This window comes from Lissotriton vulgaris, chromosome 7, assembly GCF_964263255.1.
Source record: "Lissotriton vulgaris chromosome 7, aLisVul1.2, whole genome shotgun sequence".
NCBI lineage: Eukaryota > Metazoa > Chordata > Amphibia > Caudata > Salamandridae > Lissotriton > Lissotriton vulgaris.
Genome location: NC_141695.1, coordinates 371,125,434 through 371,133,831, shown reverse-complemented (window position 1 = coordinate 371,133,831; position 8,398 = coordinate 371,125,434).

Here is an 8,398-nt window from a genome sequence, read left to right as displayed (position 1 = left end):
AAATAGGACATTATTTACCGTTTGCTTCATAGGAAGCAGGAGTTCAAATAAAAAACAAAAATAATGGCGACTAAGAGGAAAATAGAGATGAAAGAATATGAAGTAACGAAACATTGTATGCACAAGTAACATGGCAATAACATATAAACAAAAAATAATGTGTTATAAACATATTTGAAAGCGATGAAGGACAACATTAATCGCAAGTGAGATCAAGTCATTTCTTCCCTGCGCAGCGATAATAGAGATTTTATTGTACTTTGTCCATGTTTATAGCAGGATGAAAGTCTTTCATATAGGCCCAATGGCATGATGTAATGCCTCATTTTACTACAAATGTTACTCAAGAAATATTTTTGCTTAGCATGCTTAATCGCTGAGTGACATCATGGGTAGCTTAAACTAGGAGAGTCGACAAGTCTATTTTTATTTCATCTCCCCCCGTGGCGAAAGGTGCGGCGATGTTAGCAGATCGCCCCTCTCATAAACCATCAACAAATAGTGAATGGGCAGAGCCAGCAGAGGCCAGGGCCGGTCTCAGACTCAGGGTCACCTGCTGCGCCCCAGGCGCTGACATTCATTGCTGCGCGCGCCCATTCGTCATATCAGACAGCGACCAGAGCAGCAGAAGGCCGAGGTCTCCCTCTCAGGTGTTGTTATTAGCGAGGGTGACTAGGACAGAAAACAGATAAGGGCTGCAAATAAAAGTGGTCCCAAATAGATAGTCAGATAGCTGGAAAACTGATTCCCATTTGAAAACTGGGGCAGTTTTGGAATTGTACGCTACGGACACGTTGCATTTCTGTTTTGCAAAGTATGGGAGGCTATATGCATTTGTGCTTTTAGCAGGCAATATTTGTGGTAACATCTGGAAAATCAACAGTAGAAACTAGCCCACCAGACCAAAAAAAAAATACAGAAAACACCCTGTAGTTTTTTTGTAGTATAGTTGGTTATTTTTAAATGGGATTGGGTTTTCTTATAAGACCATATAAACTTCTGCCAACTGGTCTTGATCTTACAAAAAAACGTTTGGGGAGCTAAAGCAGTGTATACCAAAATAGGTATAAATAACAGGGAAAAATAGTCCTCGTTATCACATTACATCTCCCTATCAACCCAACAGTAGGAGCCTGTGGTGGGAGTGCTGCGGGGCGCTAATGTGGGGAGGGGGAGGGGCAGGGTGGGGGTTCAGTAAACTAAAGATTACGGCCGGTTAGAGGTAGGTAACATTTAAATAAATAAAACGAATTTCGTGTTTAACTGTTGGCCACTCAGTGAGGACCAATAATTAGTAGCCAACTCACAAATTAGTGATCAAGTTTAAGTACATTATTCTCAGATTATAACACTCTCTGACATGCACTAGACATCAGATAATTATTAGCACAGTTTCCATGGAAAAAATATTAAGACACAATAAAAGACTCAGACACATTTAGATAATTAGGTTATTGTAATAAAGATCCAAAATCAGTACATATAAGTCACATTATAAGCAGTTCAGTCATGAGTCTTACAGCTCGGAGTATAAAGCCACAGAGTTAGCCAAATTAAATCTATATCTGAATAAAAGAATCCACCAAGAGGATGGTTCAGGTTTGAGTTTGCTACCACAACAAAAGCAGGAGGATGGTTCCATAGAGTTCACTTAGCATGGGAAAAGGGATCAAGTTGGAGACCACTAAGGAAAAGTTGATGGCAAGGAGAATGGAGCTGTAATCAGGAAAGTTCAAGTCTGGTCTCCCACCAGACAGCTCCAAATAGTCCAGCAGGCAAGTTCATCAACAAAGGGAAAACAAGCATTTACAATGCAACGGTTTCGCCTTCGGAAAAGTTAGAGCTATTGGCATTGTAAATGACAAACTTTTTATTTATGTGTTGGTTTTGAAAACAGATAAATATATGGCATTGTCATTTACAATGCCAATAGCTTACTCTGTCGCAAATGCGAGACGTATTGCATTTGCACACACACACACCCACACAAGAGCCCCACACACACACAAGAGCCCCCCACACACACACGAGGCCCACACACACACCACACAAGAGCCCCCTACACAGACCACACAAGAGCCCCCCCACACACCACACAAGAGCCCCCCCACACACACACGCAAGAGCCCCCCCACACACACGCAAGAGCCCCCCCCCACACACACACGCAAGAGCCCCCCACACACACGCAAGAGCCCCCCACACACGCAAAAGCCCCCACACACGCAAGAGCCCCCCACAGACACAAGAGCCCCCCACGCACACGCAAGATTCCCCCACACGCAAGAGCCCCCCACACACACGCAAGAGCCCCCCACACACACAAGAGCCCCCCACACACAAGAGCCCCCCACACACAAGAGCCCCCCACACACAAGAGCCCCCCACACACAAGAGCCCCCCACACACACGCAAAGAGCTCCCCAAACACACGCACAGAGCCCTCCGCTCCATTTGCATCAGGTGTGAGGCTCCTGACTGCTGACAGCCAGGAGACTCCAACAAAAGGAGGCTTATGACCTGCTATAGGCATTGTAAATGACAATGCCATTTATTTATGTTTTAAAAACAAAAGCATAAATAAAAATAATGTCATGAGCAATGCCAATAGCTCTAACTTTAAGAATGCCGAGACCATTGCATTGTAAATGCTTGTTCTTTCTTTTTGGGATCCATTTCACAAGGGAACGAAGCACCGTTTCAGCGAGAGAGACAGAAAGAGACGGGGCAGCTGACAACAGCAGATGAGGAAAAGTGGACTTCAAAACTAAATGAATCATACCTTAATACACTGGCACCTAAAGAACCTCCGCAACAGAAGCAGGCTGCACGATCGGGCATCAACCAGTTCTTTGCTTGCCGCTCCTGAGATGCATGCTACACGAATGGCGGGCAGCCCCCTTGGCCCCCCCACATTGGCAAGCCACAATCAGTGATGGATTCCGTGCCAGACAGAGACGGTACAGACCTGGCTGCCTTCTGCTCTAGGGTTGGGCGGGGTAATCATGTGCCTGCGGCCTGCGCAGAGGCAGGCCCATTAATCATCGGACCTCCGGGCTCCAGTTCGTGACTGCTGTGTGCGAAGCGCTCAGAGAGGTGTGTGATTGTGGGCGCCCGCCCAAGACACTTTTTTGCGCACAAGACCGCAAAAGTAGCCCAAAAAGTAGCCCCCCGCCTGACATGGGTTTTTCCCACACAACTGGGAAAAAAGTTGCGAAATTGTGCGGGAAATAGCCCAATCTGGCAACCTTGGTCAAGATCCGGATCAATGAACCCAAGAGTAATGTGCCATGCAAGAAAAGTACTACCAAAATAGCCACTCATTTCCCTAATGAACAACACTGTATAAATGATCTGACATGGACAGTAATAGAACAACTACAGTCTGAGATTGGTCTGTTTGAATAGGAACAGTGCTCGGTGTTCCGTCTGAGCACCCATTCCATTGGTCTTAATGACAATATCCCATAGGGGCAATTGCATTGCCAATAATTGGCAACCCTCCCTTGGGCATCCCTTATCACAGGAGATGCTTTGGGGCCTGCCTAACAATGAACTCCTTTCTTTGACATGTTTAAGTCCCTGGGTGCAAGACAGACTTTGGGACTACCGAGGTGCAGAACATCACTACCAGAACCCAGGGAGCTATTCTATACTACTATAGCGCCTGAACTAGAACTACAGGGGTACTACCACCAACAACCGGTTTGAATCAAGACTGATATGGCACCTTTAGTCAAATCATCAAACTTGCCAAATAAATTTAGCCTGAAAAAATAAATAGCGGCACACACTGGCAACCATAGTTGCTTACACGGAATTAGTGAAAGGGAATACAAGCTGTTCCTTTTTATCTCATCAACTTATGCCAACAACTACCTTTCTATTCCTCAACTGGTGCCAGCTAATACTCAGTATAGAAATACAGGAGCAAATGAATAAAAACGCAGCAGAACGGCGGTCAATGGGACGCGCATGCGTGGAGTGAGAGGCACCCGTCCTCGCTTCGGTGCATGCGCGTTAGCACGGACGCTACCTACAGGGCTCTGCACAGACGCAAAATGATCACGCTGCACATACACTACCTGGCGAGCCGGGATAGGCGACTTTCACAAAGGCTTTTACCGGATTTACCATATATGGGAACCTTTCCCTTCCGGTAATTGGAACAATTAGTGCATAATTGCCCCGCCACTAGGACATAAAAGGCACGAATCCCAACGAAGCCCTCATTCACATCGGAGCCGCGTTGGGGCAGCAAGGTGTAGGCTTGTCCCTCGCAATTGTGAGTACTGTACAGGGTAATAAGAGGCAGATACCACAACTCTGTAAGTAAGCATTCTGAGTTGTCCTTTTGCCTTACAGGATGCAGATTGGAAGATTATCCCCCAACGTTTTTGAGGCTCATGAGATACACCATACTGTGTCAGCAAGTAGGCATTTAAAACCAACTTTACCACCCTCCTTACAGTACCAGGTCACCTGAGCCACATAGGTTAAAGCAAATAGAGTGTGTGTTTTATGTTTTGTGTTTTGTATGTCTTGTTTATATCCATTTTCTTACAGGGCGCACCTTCACTATTAGGATGACAATATATGTCTAGTAGCTGCGGCCCACACACTTTTTTCTAGGTCACTGAGCCTGGAGTAATGCGAATAGCGAATGGCTATTTGAAGGATATATTACAGTTACTTTTCTTTTGCCTTTTTTTCTAGCTTCGACAATGGCAGATACCGTATTGACAAATGTTTAGGTACACATTAGCCTTTATTTAAGGGACACTTTTCTGTAAAGAACAGACTTTGTGTAGAAAAAGGTGGGGATTTGTGCACCCCGTCCTGAAGAAGGAATTCCCACTCTGAAACATGTTGACGCACACAAGAGGTGATGTACATTGCATTACATAAGAACCTCTGAACACAATCTTTTGACAGTGCCAGCCCGGGCCCATTACATTTTTTGAGTCCACCCCACGAGCCAGGTACTTTTTAAACCATCACTATAGTCACTTCAAACCCCACCACTCACTCACTTTTACAAAAATCCTCACACACACCTCACATAGTCATTGCAAAAAGTGCTCCTGCGTAGGCGTAGGTAGCAGCACGCCGCATCCCGTAGAGGGGTGTGAAGACCCCAATGATGAAGCATGACACCAAGGGTCCTTTTGGTGTGTGAGGGGTATTTAAAGAACACTACGTGCTCCCCACCATTATAGGGAACCCCCACACCCACTAGTGGATTCCTTCTGTTTATAAAAACACTCTAATCTATGCCACTGCTGTTTATGCTGAGGCATTCTACGCTATACACTGTATATCACTGCACTCTAAGACACTCAACCTGGCAAGACTGCACTCTCCACCACTGAACTCTACACCTCTGCATGCTTAGCCACTCTACACCATTGTGCTCTACGTCACTGCACTCAATGCCCCTCTACTCTACTCTGCACCACTCTACTGTTTGCAACTGCTCTCTACAGCACTCCACTGCTGTCTGCCCCAATGCACTCTAAACCAATACACTGTACACCATTGCACTCTAAGACATTCTACTCTGCAAGACTGCACTCTTTGCCACTGAACTCTCCGCTACTCTGCACCACTACACTCAATGTAAATGCACTCTACTCTGCACCACTCATCTCTACGCCAATGCACTCTATGCCACTACACTCCATGCTACTCTAATCTACTCTGCACCATTGCCATCCACAACACTGCACTCTACACGACTCTATGCCACAGTACTCTACACCACTACATTCTATCCTGTGCCACTCCACTTTACCCTGCAACACTTCACTCTACTTTGAAACAATCTACTCTACGCCACTCCACTCTACACCACTCCAATGCACACTGTGCCACTCCACCCTGTGCCACTCCACTCTATGCCACTCCAATGCACACTATGCCACTCCACTCTATGCCATTACACTCTCTAAAATTTATGCTCTGCCACTCCAGCCTACTCTATTCTGCATAATTCTACTCTATGCCACTCTACACTCTACTGTACCACGCTGTACTCTATGGCAGTGCATTTTACACCACTTTCCTTAAAAACCAGTGCATTCTAAACCATTGTACTCCATGCCCCTCTAACCTGCAGCTCTGTACTTCACGCCAGTTCACTCTAGACCACTCTACCCCACTCTACAGCAACCCACTCTTTGATGCTCTACTCCATTAAACTCTACTCGTCTCTGTGACACTACTCCACTCTATGCCACTCCACTCTACAACAATCTACTCCAATCTATGACACTCTGACACTACTCCACTCTACGATGCTCTATACGACTCCCTATGACACACTACTCCACTCTATTCCACTCCTCTCCTCCACTCTACACCACACCAGTACTTAACTCCACTCCACTCTGACAATTTATGCCACTCCACTCCACTGTATGAAACTCTACTACACTGTATGCAGCTCATTGCCATTCCACTCTGCTACACGACTCCACTCTATGACACTCCACTCTACAACAATCTACTCTGCTCTGCACGACTCTACTCTACTCAACACCCTCTAAGCAACGCCACTCTGCTCTACACTACTCCACAACAGTCTACGCCACTCTGCGGCACTCTGCTCCACCCTCAACTCTACAGCACTCAACTTTACAACACTTTACTCCACTCTACGCCCTTCCATTTTATGACACTCTACTCCATTTATGACACTTCACAACACTTTACCACTCCAAGTCACCAGGTTCACTCGATTCGACTCTACGCCACTCAACTCTACTGTACACCAATCTATAACTCCCTACACCACTCCATAACACCCCACTCTACTCCACAACACTCCACTTTACCACACGCCACTCTACTCCACGCCACTCTCCCTTACACCACTAACTTTTAGCAATGCTGAACAGCTGCCAAGCTGGTGTACAACGTGGCTGAAACGTATTGGCAAAGCTGACAGCTCTTGCAGAGGTGAGAAATATTGGCTTTGCCAATGCTTGTATTTGGACAGGGACGACTGAACACAGCTAGAGGGAAGATTTTATTTGTCCCAGCACAGTATTAGTGAACAGTCACAAGCAGGGAATATTTTAATTAATACAGAAGACTGCCCGTAATAGTTGCATTTAATTCCCGTTCCCCTTGTGTGTGTTTTCGTCGTTAGACAGTAGTGTTAATTGAGTCATTCTGTGACCCTTGGTCGATTCAAGAGTGTAGTCCTGCTTTTATGTTTGCGGAAGGTCCTCGGTTGGGCTTCCTTTGTATACAGTAATCCCCAATAACACGGCACTCACGACCAAGGCCTCAGAATATGACAAGCCACAAATTGCTAACATCACTACACACAATAACACATCACAGCAAACAACATGGCACACAATAAGGCACAACGTAAGATGGCATGCCACACAGTCAGGCCCAACCGAAAATACACCGCACCACAATAGCCAAGAACGCGCAATGTATAGCTAATACAACAGAACGAAACATGGCATGGGACTGCACAAAGCACACCACGTACCATACAGCACACAGCACAACGTATTGTATCATACAAACTAAGGTAACGCAGCAGAATATAACATATAACGGAGCCGCATAAGAAAACACCACGTCACTTACAACATACGATAAAACATGACATCATATCGCAAGAGCGGCGAGCAGTTTCCCGGATACTGACTCGCTGCATATGTCCATGAAATGTGTTCAAATTCGTATATTGTCCCCGAATAACTCACCACGCACTGAGGTCCCATCCTTCTCCTCCGCCCCCACTTTCATCATATTCTTCTTGGTACTCAGCTCCTCTCCCCCTCCTGATTCTCCCTCACCCTCCTTTGTCGCCGACCCCTGTCGCTCCTCCTCACTTTTCATCACTGGCCGTCTTTTTCGACCGCCTTCTGCCACTCCTTTCATTGCAGGCTCTTTGACTGACTTCCCAATTCCCTGCTTGACTTTTCTCAACAGGCTCACTGTATCCTCTGTTCTCCACCTGCTCCTTTTTTCATCACAAGATCCAGTTCTCTCCTTTTTGCTTCTTTACTCTCTATGCTTTTGTTTCCATCACAACGGTGCTTCTCTTCTCCCCCCCTGTATTTTCTTTCATTAAAGGCTCCCTGTATCTCCATACTCCTCGCATTATGTCATCACATGCCTCCTGTCACTCCTGCCCTCCCCTTTCATCACGATTCTCGTCTCCTTTCATCACGATTCACGGCTGCCCTCTCATCCATTAACTTTTTATTTCATCAGTGGGGGGCTGGGGGGGGGGGGGGGGCAGGGCCGGTCCTAGGCATGGGCGGTATGGGCAGCTGCCCAGGGCCTCGCGCTCAGGGGGCCCCCTGCCGGCCCCGCAGAGTAGGGAAAAGTGCACTCTCGCAGGCAGTAAGGCACTTAGAGGGGCCTC